This window comes from Phalacrocorax carbo, chromosome 2, assembly GCF_963921805.1.
Source record: "Phalacrocorax carbo chromosome 2, bPhaCar2.1, whole genome shotgun sequence".
Lineage (NCBI taxonomy): Eukaryota > Metazoa > Chordata > Aves > Suliformes > Phalacrocoracidae > Phalacrocorax > Phalacrocorax carbo.
In genome coordinates this window covers 166,631,052-166,644,648 of record NC_087514.1, presented here as the reverse complement: position 1 = coordinate 166,644,648, position 13,597 = coordinate 166,631,052, and the positions used below count along the sequence as shown (strand labels likewise).

The following is a 13,597-nucleotide window of genomic DNA, read 5'->3' as shown; positions in this document are numbered from 1 at the left end:
CAGCTTGAGACCACCGCTGTGATAACTGGGACCAAATTCTGCACCTTCTGCCTCCAACTTTCTCTTATTTTACTCACTGTAGAGGTCACCTTACAACTGAGCTGATGATAAAATGGTGAGGAAAATTACCATATATTCCATTGGTATTGTGCTGGAATCCAAACAGGACTTTTATTTTTGTTTGTTTTCCCTAATATTTCTTCCAAGTATTTTTTTCTTGGTTTATAAAAATATTAGCAGTACTAACAACTTGGCTTCCCTCTGTTGTTTTCCTTTTCTCCTGGTCATTTCTCAAAAGAGATCCACACTGAATTACAAGAAGAAACCTGAAAAATGGTGAGGAGTTTCAGGAAAACAATTTAAAAAATCCACAAGCCGACAATTTTTCCTGATGGCTATACTTTAAAATAAAAAATAAACTCTATTTTTACAACCTTTTTTATAAGCTGTCGTTAGAAAAAAACATCCACCACCTGCAAGTAGTGTGCTTTTGGCATGCTAAAAATAAGACAGCCTCCTGAGACACTGTTAACAATATTTAGGAGCATAGATAATCAGAAGGGATACAGTTCATTCTAAATGCTGATTGAAAAGCTCTTGAAAATTTTCTTGTTTTGGTGAAAAATAGTCTGAAGGCTCAAATACGCCGTTTGGATTCATACAAGTGGGTAGGTTCGGGACATGAAGTCGCATGTTCCGAGTGAACTCAGAATGAAAACCATTTTTTTCCTTGGAAAAAATAGTAGGATTCACTGCAGATGTAAGTCAGAAGGAATTCATAAACTTTTAAGAAAACAAATAAATTTCATACATATCCCACATCCTAAGTATCCTGGATGGGTATCAGTCATTCAGGAGATGCTGAACGGAGGATATTGCTTCTATCCCCGGCATGTATGGATGTGGGTGAAGCTCCTCCAGATTCCGAGCCAAAACTCTCCTGGATGGGGACAGGGAAGGCAGGAATTGCGCTGGAGTTTCTCATGCTTAGAGGACATCACCAACCACTTTAGTGCTGAAGAAATTAGTCTTGCAGGACAACATGAGTAGCTGGAAGTGAGGCAAGACCCTTTTATTCTCCAGAGACTTGGCAGCTGCCTCATCCTGGTGTCCTGCTTTGTGTCTCTGCAGTTTGATATGTGTTCAAGGAGACAAGGCGATTGTACTTGTGGAGAAGGAGAGGAACAGTGGCCACCACACTCCCTGACTACAGACCCAACAGAGGCAGGTAAGTGGGGATGGTAAAAGTCAGCTGCTGATGCAGGAATCAAAGCTTTGTCTTCTGAGAGTTATTTTGCTTCTTCACCCCACAGTGGTTTGCTAGAAGAGTCTTCACAGGTCCTAGTGCTAGTGGTCAAACAAAATAACCTCTCTGGGGAAAAGCTTATAAGTTCCTTTGTTGAAAAGGAACAGAAAGGGAAAAAATCTTCCATCAATAGGGAAGGACTGGTAGGGTGGGAAGATTTCCTTGATGGCCCTGAAGGAGAATAAAAGGTTTGGTCTGCTTAATCCAACAAGTGAGAATGAGAAAGAGGGTTTTTCTCATCCTGTTTGTAAGCGCCATGAATGGACGTGAGCTACAGAAGTGGAAAATGGTACAAATATAAACAGGTGTAAACTGGCAGTGAAAAAAGCTTATACTGGAAATGGGGAGAGAGCTTCTGTCCTTCAGATGAACCACGTTCGGGATGAGGTCAGTAAGTTTCATGTCCCTGAGTGATTTTGAGATGGTGTCACTAGAGCAAATGGAGGCTGCGGAATTGATGGGGCTACGAGGACAGCACGGTGTCAGTCACAGCTTCCTCTGCATGCGGCACTTGTGAGCTCTGCTGCCATCCTTGCACTCAGACAGGGCCATGCATCTTCATCCTACTCCAATATCCTGTATGCCGCTGTCTCACAGTCAGCAGAGTCACCTGTACTTCTCAAAGACACCTCAGTTTTCCAGCTGTCTCCCTACCTCCACTCTAGATCTCAGAAATCATCTCACGTTGGAGGCAATCACTTCCAAGGACAAGAGAAATTCCAAAACTGTCCAGATTACCCATTCCTTCCTTCCCTTCTTCCTTCCTTCCCAGGTACAAAGATGCCAACACAGCTCCTGTATGTAACTGTGCTCTCATCTCTTGGTCTTGAGACACCCAGCTCATCACTTCCTCAGGACAAGCTCAGCCTCCCTTTCCACCGCAACATCCCTGCACCAGCAAGGGCCACCTCCTCTAGTTTCCTGATGCAGTTCCTATAAGGCTGTTTTTCACTTCTCAGCCCATCAGTCCAGCTCCCTCAAGTCCTCAGCTTCAGCTGAAGGCAGTCCCAAGGCTTGAGGCAACAACGCCCTCACTGAAACACAAACTTCACTCTGAGTGACACGTGTCCGGAGAGATGGTGCTAAATGCTACTTTCACCCAGTGCTTTCCCAGGGCTGTGCTGGGGCAGGGACTCAGGTCGCCAGCAAACAGCTCCTCCTCGTCCAGCTCTGCAGGGGACATACCACCACCATAAAATAAGCATTTTGAGAAGACGAAGCACATGGAAACACGTCAGGTCACCATCTTACTAGGTATCACCAGTGCTTCGTTGAAATGGACCGAAAGGCATGTTCCTCTAATATCAATCACAATAGGACAGGTAAAGACCTGCCATGTATATGTCAGAAAACCTGATTTACTTCTCTGCACCTGCGTGGCATTTTATCACAGACCACCTTTGCCCATCTTCTAAGGCTAGACTGTAAAATCCTCGAGGCAGGGTGTCTGAAGGTTACTATTATAGTGTGCCCAGTCATCTCACTGTTGCTTGGACTGTCATGAATACTCCCTTGCAGTAGTACCGTACTACAGAGTGGTTACAGGAGCACAGATTACCGTCGTTTTAGAACAGATGTGCCTTGCAGCTCTCGTTAGCCCTTGAGGGCTAAAATCTCGGGGCATGGAAATTGCAGTCATTACCACAAGCCAATACGGTAATCAGGACGGAGCAAGCAAACACTGTTTGATGACATTTCTGCCTTTTGAAGGCAGAAAGGCCAGTCGCAGGGTGCTTTATGAAAGGGCTGTGCCACATGCGTCTCTTTTTGCTCTTCCTTTCTTTCTGCTCGCCCACCTGAGCCTAGTCAGAAATCCCAGCACGCTGCAGGTTGCTTTGGTGGAAAAGAGAGGAAAGGAGAGGCATATTTGGGCTATGCCTGCTCAGATTGTATCCCCAGGGTGCAATGAGGGCTATTCCTTGCCTCCTCCCTCCTTTCCTTCCCCCCAGTCTCAATTCCAGCTCCTGTGCAAGTGGTACATGCATGTGGAGAACACATTAAAACTATCTGCGAGGCTGCTTGGCAGCTGGATAAATGCAAACACGGTCTCGAGGTGTTTATCTAGGGGTATGGAATATAAATCAGCCCGACTTATTCTGGCACCGTGCAAGGCACCAGGGAGACCACATTTGGAATACGGTGTGCAATTGTGGTCACTCTATTACGGGAAGGACATTTGGTGGATTGGAAACAGGCAGGGAGGAGCAACCAAAAATATGACCCAGCATTTGGGGACAGGAAGGGGAGAAAGAGAGGCTTGGAGGGCCAGTGCCTCTGTATGGGGGTGTTTGGTGCTGGAGATGAATTTCAAACCTGTCTGTCAGAGCACGTGTGTATCAGTACCTGCACACGTATACGTCTAGATCTATAGGGGGGTATGTTTGTAGGAAGAGGTGTGCATTGTTGACCTGTGTTGTGCAATGTAGGGGGAGTACGTGTCTCTTGGGAAAGATGCTCTGCATGCATCCGAGGGCGTTTGCATGGGTAGCTGGGGACACAGTGCTTCAGTGTCTCTCAGTGGAGTTGTGCGCAGTGTGTCCTACGCCAGCATGTGCAAATCTGAGCCTCTCTGTGGGTGTATGGGTACTGTGTGCTGGCCAGCATGAGGGGAGGGCGAGGAGAGGGGACGGATGGATGTAGGTTCCTCTTCTTACTACCCAGAGACCTTTGCTGGTCTGCACACCAATGTTTAGTAGGCAAAACACCCCTTGCATACTCAGCCCTGGAGGAACAGGACTTTAGAGGGGAAGGACACATGGGCCAAGGGGCTGTTGCAAGTCACAATGTGTCTTTACTCACCCCAAGGCAGAATGGGAAAGTCACAGAGTCATGAGTGCTACCAGACAATTGCTAGCATGACACAACTCCAGAGAGCTGGCTACCCTGACGCCACTAGCCCATTTCACATGCTGCCTGTTCACTCACTGCCCTCGCAACCCAAAAGAAGAAATATCACCTTCAGTGTCCCATCTGATAACACTCAACCTGCCAGAACTGGCCTGGCTCAGTCCAGGCAGCCTTCTTTCCTCATTCCAGTATGCCTAGTCCTTCCAAAACCCTCCAGATCTCCCTCTGAGGGGGAATATTGTTGGTCATATAAATTGTTAAAATAAGCATAGAAATAAGGTTGATAATTAGCATTGCAGTTTAGCCATCCTACGTACTGTTTCTCACCTTTTCTTCATGTTACTTTCCATATCTAGCACATGGACCATTTAAGCCTATCACAACTTCTGAGACTTATTCCTCCTGTGCATTGCAAGACCTGTATAGCTGCTCAGCAAGTATTCTCAATGGGATTGGAAGCCCTTCACCCATAAGCCTCTGCAGGCAGAGGCCAGCTATTGGTATTTCCTTTCTCTTTCTAGCTCTAATTCAGGCACAACGAGCAAGTAGCCATCTGTGAAGAGCTTCAAGCCCATCATAGTCTGCTGACTTGAATGATAGCTGTGGTAGATGGGTTGGGTGGGAGGATGACATCTCCCTCTAGGGTTTCACTGCTCTTTTGACCCATTCCAGAACCACAGATGCAATGAGGAAACACAGGCTTGGCCAAGACTTACTGAACGCACCTATACCAGTCGATGTAACAGACCATAGCCCATTTTCAGGCCCTTCAAGCCCAGCATGGCTCATATGCACAAATCTGAACTCCCCCTCAGGCACACGCCAGAAGAAGAGTCATGTCTATGCTGCCATCTCGAGAGGTCCCCTGGTCCATGCTGGCCCCCAGATGGCATCCACTGGGGCAGCGACAGCGGTCTCAGGCCAAAACTGTGCTGGGAGCATGCTAGCAAGGGACGGTTTGGTTGTTTGCAGGACAGTATTTGGGGTGATGTTCTGGCCCTGCATTGCTGAGCCACAAGGACTGAGAACAGAAACAGGGAGAAGATAGAAAGAGCAGGAGAAGATATGGGTTTATAGAGGTCTGGGGTGCGTAGGGCAAATCCTGACTGCCCTGGATCCTTTGTCTCCCTTAACTTCTAAGGCACCTGAGGCTACACACAACCTCTGAGGAGACCCTGGCAGGCTGGACTCTCAGGGGATGGTACTTGAGCCTCTGGAGAGAAAACCAGGAGGAGATTCTGGGTTTCTGCAAGCCCAGAGAGAGCCTGGGCTTGGGTATAGGTCCTTTAGGGACAATGGAGCCATAAACTCAGATGTGCAACCCACACAAGTTAGGTAAATACACACAGCTTCTCAACTAAAAATAACTCCTTTCCCTAGCAAATAGGTTTATTTATTAAAAAAACAAGCCATTTTAAGGCAAGGTCCAACACCTAGGACTCTGAGAAAGGATTGCTGATGGCCTTTGCTAATAACAGGTTTGCATAAAAATCTCTCTTCTCCCACAAAATGTCCCATCTCCTTTTCCAAACCAGGGGAAGACAGGCTTTTAATTCATGGGTGAAGGGAAAAAAAAAAAAAAAAAAAAAGAAATTAGGTCTGATGGCTTATGGCTGGGAATTTCACTTCATCCCCTTCCAGGTTTAACTTTGGGGTGGCATCAGGCTGCCCACCATGGCTGAAATGTAATATTTGTGCATGTAGAAAAGAAATTTTAGGGTTTCCTGTTCTTTCCAAAAGGCTTTCATCAAGAGACTAAATTTAAAGAAAAAAGGAGGAGAAAAAAAAGAGAGAAAAGAAGAACAGGATCCAAATGCTTGTGGGGACAGGTTTTTGGGTTTTTCATTTTGTTTTTATATTTTGGGTCTCTGTCCCTCAGTGCCTTAGCCAAAAGTGGCAGATGACGCACGTATCCCGAGACAGGCCTGCGTGGAAGCGCACCGGCCTGGCTCGGACCTGTCTCCCCATGGCACAGGTCCATGTGGGGCTGTGTCCATGTCACCTCATGGATCAGAGTCCCTGGCAGGTCCTTAGGCTCAGAGATACACCTGGGACAGACGGCACTGTCTACGTGATCTGTCCTAGGACAGGAGGAGGCTCTCCCTCCACTAGCCAGCATAAAATTAAAGTTAACATTTTTAGATAGAAAAAAAGGGAATTTGGAGTTTTTAAACATGAACAGTGGTTCATTATAGCTGAAAAAAATTTAGAATTTTATCAGGTTTTTACCTTCTTTTTTGCTAGGACTTTCCTTCGGACTATCAGCCCTGTTAGCAATCACACACGTAACAGCCACGTGTTCCCACTCTCCAGAAAATCTTGGCGTGTCTGTTGTTCACCCTGATGCTCCTTAGTCTCTAACTCAACTCTTGAAACAAGGCTTAGACACTTATCTAATTAAATTGCATCTGGTTTATTTCAACTGAACAAGATACTGCTGAACCATGGTAGCAGATACCATATTTGAATACTCCCCTTGACAGCTAATTGCCTGATCTGTCAGGGCATGGGACAGGAATCAGATGACAGTTAAAAACAAGAAAGACAGTGAACATCCCTTCCAGCCTCTGGAATTCTTCCGATGAACGTCTCCTTCCCGTCTCTACAAGATGGGTGGACACCACTACTCTCCACACTCCCACCAACCCTTTCCTTTTTTCACAACACTCAGTTCAAGTTTTAGGCCTGCTGTACTGGTTTTTATGGTCATTTTTAGTAGCTGGAGCTACAATAAGATCAGCACTTCGGCACAAAGACAAAGCCAGTGTTGGCCAGGCTTGTGAGGGTGCAGGTTTGTTGGGAGGACATCGTAACAGCTCACCGGCCACGTTGATAGGAGATGCTCTGGAAACTGCTGCCTTTCGGCACTGCACCGTGAGGCACATGGCACTTGCTAAGAATCATGCAGGCTGAAGAAAAGAAAACCGTGGATTTAATAAAACTGAGAGCAAAAACCAGCAAAGGGTGAAGGACAATGCTAAGTGGAACAAATGGGAGACCAAGGTCTTCCAGAGGACGGTGGAGAGTGATTCCAGGCACTTATCACTTCTGGGCTGGCTGCTTCCTAGGGAAGACCTCATGAAGTCCGTGCACAGGAAGATCACTTTTCCACTCAAAAAGCCAGTTCTGGTCCATGTCTCCATGCCAAATCCAAGTCTGTGCTGGAAGAATGTTGCAGAAACCTGCTCCTCAAAGTCTAGTTTCCCCTCCTGGGGGCAAGCAGTGGTGCTGGACTCACAGGTCCCTCCCATAGTGCATCTTCTCCACTTGTGTAAATCGTGTAGCCGTTTGTAGCTTGCGATTGCCAACTAAATGCATTAGGAGTGGGTATCTGCAAGGTGAGAGATGGAACAGCAGGTACCAGCCCAAAATCAAGGTTCAGTGCTGGTCCAGGCTACCTCTCATCTCTTAAGACCCTCAGATATCTCTGAAGTTTGGATGTTTCATTTTTTAAAATGTTGGTTGAATGACTGTCAGAGGGGGGAAAACAGTAAGCTGCAACGCTGAACTGTGGGAGAAATCAATGAATCTGCAATAAATCAATGCCTTCTCTAAACTGAATGGGAACCTGCCAGTTTATACCAGGAAAAGAACTGGCTCATGAAATGCACTCAGCAATGAGACAGGCAAAAGAGGAGGAGAACCCAGGTACCCAATGCACTGCAGGAAATTCCGAATGTGTTTTTCTCATTTCAAAACAAAACCGGAGGCTTTAAAGCAAGGGCGATGACGAGAGTTTTGGGTTTTAGTCAAGTGGGCTTTGACCAAAGATTTTCACCAGTGTCTGTCCACCTGGATTTGAATCTTTGTAACCTCACCTTGAATTCCAGGACAAAAGGAAATGTGGTTTGTGGCTTGTGCCCTGGCTGAAGAGTAAGGAGATGAGAATCCAAGTCTTGGCCCTGCCACAGACTCTCCTTTGAGATCAGAGGAGAGGAGTTGAATATGCCTGTGTGTGAGCTCCAAAGACAGAGGACAGCAGCCCTACCGATCTTTCATACCAGCTTACATGATATTTCTTTCTATCTAAAAAATTAAGAAAAAAAATATCAAGGCGTCCCAAATTCCCTCACTGCTTCCGAAAACACAGATCATTGACTATTATGGAGTGGAATAAATCACAACACTGGACTGCAATCACACCCAGGCAGAGGCAGGATCCAAGCAGCCCTCTGCCAGGTGGTACCTGGCAACTTGTGATGAACAGGGATAGGCATGGGTCGAGGGTGATCGCAGGACAGGATCTGACAGCGCTAAGCGGCTGCATACACCCCTCGATGTGAAGTGGGGCTGCCTGGGAGCAAGGAGAGAAGGCTATGGGGGATAAGTCAGCTTGAGTTTTCAAAACCTCAGATGTTCCGCAGGTAATGCTTACTGCAGGTAATTGCTTACCCCAACACCTTTCTTTCCTGGCACTGCTCCTTTCCCTGTGAGGGCTCTCTTGTTTATGTGGCTGCACGATGAACCAGATCAGGAAGCTGATCCAGCTGAAAAACAAACCTCCTCCAAAAAGGCTCCTTCTCAGGTCAATCAGTTGCACCATTGGCCCTGCCCATACTTGCACGCTAAAGGGCATCTGAAACAGCAAATGAAGTCATGCTTTTTGGTAATAAGAAAACTGGACTCTGTGTACACGCACAGGTCCTTAGCACCTCTGCCCCTATAACCGAGCTCTGCTCGGCCCTTGTTAACCACGCTGTCCTGCCAAGGACACGGTCACTCCTTCCCTTTGCCGTAGAGACACCCTGTAGGACCAGTTCAAGGCATGTCATGCAGTCAGGAGGCCACGGGACTCCACCTTCTCCTTGTCTGAGAGAAGGGTCGTTACTGCTCCTTCCTTACACCTTCTATCTGGCTGCCTCTGGGCTGGCGGAAAAACAGTACTTCATTCAATCTGGTTCAAATGCAAGGATGAACTCAAAGTGTTGATGAGAGCAGGTGTGCAGGAAAAGGTCCTCACAAGGCTCCGTGGAGAAGCACAGGCTTTCTGCAGAAGTGCACACCCAATTTCTCATGGCTTAGAGAGCCACGAGAGGGAAGTACCCCTTGCGTGCCCATAGCAACGGATGCATCTCAGAGTCCTCTTCTGGCTGAATTTTGAGGGGTGTCGTACAAAATCCCGGAGCAGAGATGTGAAATCCTGTCCTGAGGGTGCAGAGCAGTCTTCATTTGTTGCGGAGCTTGCATGAGTATCCAGTGCAAAGCAGCTCTAAAAGAGCCATGGGGTTAAAGGCCTCTTTTCCTATGATCTCTGTGGTTAAGAGTTTCCCTAGAGAGATGGGGATCTCATGTCCAAAGCCACTCCTTATTGACTTGGGCCAGGGATTTTAAACAGGGACTTTTTCCTTTGCCAAACGTCCTACACCTCCGGGCTGTCTGCAGGGTTGCCCACAGCAACTCTTTGCTCCATGCTGAGGGCTGCTACTGTGGTCCCAGGAGGATACTGGCTCTGCAAGCAGATCATGAGGTTGGGCAGCTGAGATCCAGCTGTTGCACCAGCGCTTTTTGGTACTTTCAGACACAGCGAAACAGAACTAATGGAAGACGTTTCAATCTCCTTTTTCACCTTTGACACACTAGGCAGTAAAAGCATTGTTTCTGGGAAGTAATAAAATAGATTTAGATTCCTTCAAGCAGAGCTGAATGTGAATCTTTTCCCTCACCGCAAACAACTATGTAAGAAAGGCTGAAGAAGTCTCATCCTTTCATCACTGTATGAGGTGCTTTCCTTATGATCTCTCCAAAACTGCTGCTTCACTGTGGGCTTGCCCTTTTCCCTTCAGTGAAATGACAAACTAAGCACGAATTTGAACATGCAAAATAACTGGAAACGACATATCAAAAAAAATTTAAAAAAAGAGAAGAAAAAGAAGAGAGAGAACATGCAAAGTTCAGCTTCTTTTCCAGTATAAAACAGATGAATTACCCAGACCTCCCTGTCCCTCCTTGTTGAGCTCTGGACCTGCTGCATTGTACTTAGGCCCTCACCAATCTTTGATAACGAAGCACTGAAGCCTACAGGGAGGAAACAAGCCTCTGAAGGAGCCTCAATGCTGTTGGCTTGTGATCGTAAATCCCCTGGGCAGGACTAATTATGGAAATGTTTGTTGGAAGGAACCTCTGAACATCCCTTGTCCAACCTTCAGCCTTCAAAACCAGCATGAGGTCAGGTCAGTCATGGCTTTGTCTAGCCAACTCTAGAAAACCTCTGAGGATGGAGATCCCACCACATGTTCAGGTAAGCTATTTTAGTGCTAGGCTACCTTCCGAGGGAGCGCACTGTCATTGTCAGTAACCGCATCATACTGCAGCGTACGTGCCAAGTGGTCCATCTAAATCAGCAATCCCAGACTCAGTCCATGGTCAACATCTGGAGACAGGTGGGAGACAGACACCACCCCAAAAGATGCTTTTCTATGTCCACCAACTCTAGAAGGAGCTCAGATATTCAAGGTCATGAGTAATCCACCTCTGCTGCACACGACTATCACCAACGCTATGACAACTTTAACTCAAATTCATAATGGCCCCAACCACCACAACTTTTCCTTTATAGGTGACTTCTTCAGCTCAAGTTCACTGTGCCACTGTCACCTGCATCAGGTGAAATCATACTCCCTCACCCTCTTTTGCAGGGCAGATTGTTTGACCTTGAAGTCCTCCGGGATGCCATGGAGTAGCTCTGCTTTATTACAGACAGAAAGGGCACATTGTGTAAACATTTCAGGGCCTCATGTATGATTCTTATGGCCATTTATTGACCATATGGGGACAGTTTCTCCCATTTAGAAGACTTCAAAAAAATAAATGTGATACAGGCAGATTGAACCAGGAGCGTGTGCTGCCTCCTGCGTTGCATACCTTGAGGCTGGGCTGAGTAGTTTCTCTTTGTGGTCACTTCCATTGTTGTTGTTGGGTTTTTCTTCATTTGTTTTGGGTTTTTTGTTTGTTTGTTAATACATTTTTAAATGGTCTAGACTGTGCCTGTTCCCTTTTGCCCTTTGAATACCAGCCAGATCAATAAATCATTTCAGGCCAAGGGGTGCACTGCTCCCAGTGATCTGCAAACATACTTCTCAGCAGGGCTTGCCCCACCTCTAATATAAAATAAGTCTGTTCTAAACTTGCAGAAGCAGCCTTTGGAGCAGGAACTATTCATCACACTGCTGAAAAGGAAAATAAAATCCAGGAGCAGAGGTTGAGTCTCCAGCCTTACTTTCAGGAGGCACTGGGAGCTGTCAGGACAGGAAGGAGCAGAGCTGGCTTCCATGGGGGAGATCCTGTGAAGAGATGAGGTCCTTTGTGCATCTGACATAGGGACCATCAGTCTGTATTGCCAGCAGGTAGACTCCGTATAGATATAGTGGCCCATCAATGCCATGGACCGCCATTATTATCAAACAGAGGGCCAAATGGACCTGGGCACAGCTCTTTGCCTGCCTGCAGAGTCACTTGTTTTCGTTCCAGAAAAGAGTAGGTCTTGCAGAGCCAAGATGCAAATGCATTGTGAAGGACAACTCTGTCCTACGCTACTAAAAATCCAAAGACAAGACAGATGGGAGACCTGGCAGGATGGTAACACAACCCAAGTCCTCCATGGCAATTAGAAGAGTCCTCCTGCCACCTGGGTGGGTGCTCCTCAGAAATACTCCGAGTGATATCACAGGAGACTGCCTGAAGGCTTGGGGTGGCCATCCAGGATTTATATTGCTCCAAGTCACAACCACTTTGCCCCCATAAATATTGTCTGTAAGGTGGGGGCTGGTGCACCTTAATTGTGAAGACCATGTTTCCCTTCCCAGGCTTTTTCTTTTGAGTCTGCAGTGAGGGAAGATGCAATGGGATGAGGTCCTCCATCTGGCTAAGAAGGGCACAGACCGACATGTCCTTGGGTGATTAGCACAAACAGAAACCAGGCCCCAGTTTCTATATCATGAAAGGAGGAAAGGACAGGACCTAAATACTTTTAACCCTGGGTTCTGAAGCCTTTGTGTAAAACCTAAGCTCCTGAGCCTTAGCCAAGCAATTAATTGCGTTAAAGCTAACAGTGCAGATTACAGCCTTTTGTTCTGTCACCCCTTACCCCACAAGAGGATCTAAAAATGCCTCTCTCCTTTGACTCCTGCAGCACAAAGGAGCAGACACACTGCAAAAAGGAGGTTGAGTTAGTCTGCAAATACTCCGTAACATCATTTCATGTGTCCAAGGGCACCTGTAGTCTAAAAATCTGGATAGCAGCTCTTCTGCAAAGTGGGATGATCTCTTTCAAATTGCAAAGTCCTCTGTCTGCAACCATCGACTCTTCTGACCACTCAGAGATGGTCTGGCCACTCGCTGCCTTGTTTGTGAAGTGCTAGAGTGAATTTCTGAGGTGTAACGGGAGGCGCTGCCACTGGAGGTTCTTTCAGAACATCTTAAGAAAGCATTTCTTGGAAAAGGTTAAATCAAAATTCATTCTGCCTTTGCATTAGTGGACCTCTTGCAGATTAATTTGATCTAACTTCCTACTGCTAATGATTGCCTTGAATCTTCAAAGCCTTGAATATACTGCTGCGAGTATTGACATCAAGATGATTCCTTTTCTTGGCTGTACTATTTGGGATTGGGCAGAGATTTGCTTTAGAGGATGGAGCAGCAAGCCTGAATTTTATCGCCCTGAGAAGCTCAAATTACTTTTTTCCAAAGCCAGGACTTGGGCCCATGAGATATCTAAATGACAAGGTATTAGATCTCTTTCTGTTCCAGTCAATGGCGGAGCTAATGCTGGCCTCAGTCACAGAACCAGGTCTCAGAACAGGACCAAGGGCACGTTTGTAAAGCCCTGTGATTTGATTCTTTTGCTCTACCAAACTGACCACTGTAAAGAACCTCAAGTCTGCTTGTCGGTCTTATGCATCTTCCCAGCCCCACCAACGCTGCTACTGCCAATTAAGGAGAGATCTGTACTAATTGCTGACAGTCTCATAGAGAAGAGTTAGAAAATAGGGTGTGAGAGCAAGACCATCTGGCTGATATCACCGCATCCCAAGGTAGGCAGGTGGTCTGTAGTACAACAGAAGGAAATGCCTTTGCACATGTGTTTTTTAATGAGGTGCTAATTGGGCATTGGGTGAACAGGACAAAGAAGCAACAGAGGATGTGGCTTGAGGTTTTGGCTGATGTAAAGCCAGAGGCCTGGAATAAAATGAAAGCTGGGCTTTTATGGCCCCTTGCCGTCATTTCCAACAGGAGAGGGACACCAGGTGGTCAGGCAACTCTGCTCTAAAAGTCACAGCTGGCTTTGGGGACCTTTCCCTCTGCTGGTGATTCCTCCAGGTACTCCCACAGTGCTGGCTATGGAAAAAGAGATCTCTGAGATACAATGGGGAAGGTGGGAAGCATTCTGAATTGTCCCCTTCTCTCAGGCAATAGAGGGAGATGGGACAGGATGCCCACCCAGGACTA

General features: G+C 46.7%; 1 protein-coding gene across 3 annotated transcripts in view; it reads right to left on the bottom strand.

Annotated features, from left to right (window-relative positions):
- The window catches only part of PTH1R (parathyroid hormone 1 receptor), a 134,801-nt gene that overhangs the window by 51,531 nt on the left and 69,673 nt on the right, over positions 1-13,597 (bottom strand). The gene's annotated exons all lie outside the window — the stretch shown is intronic.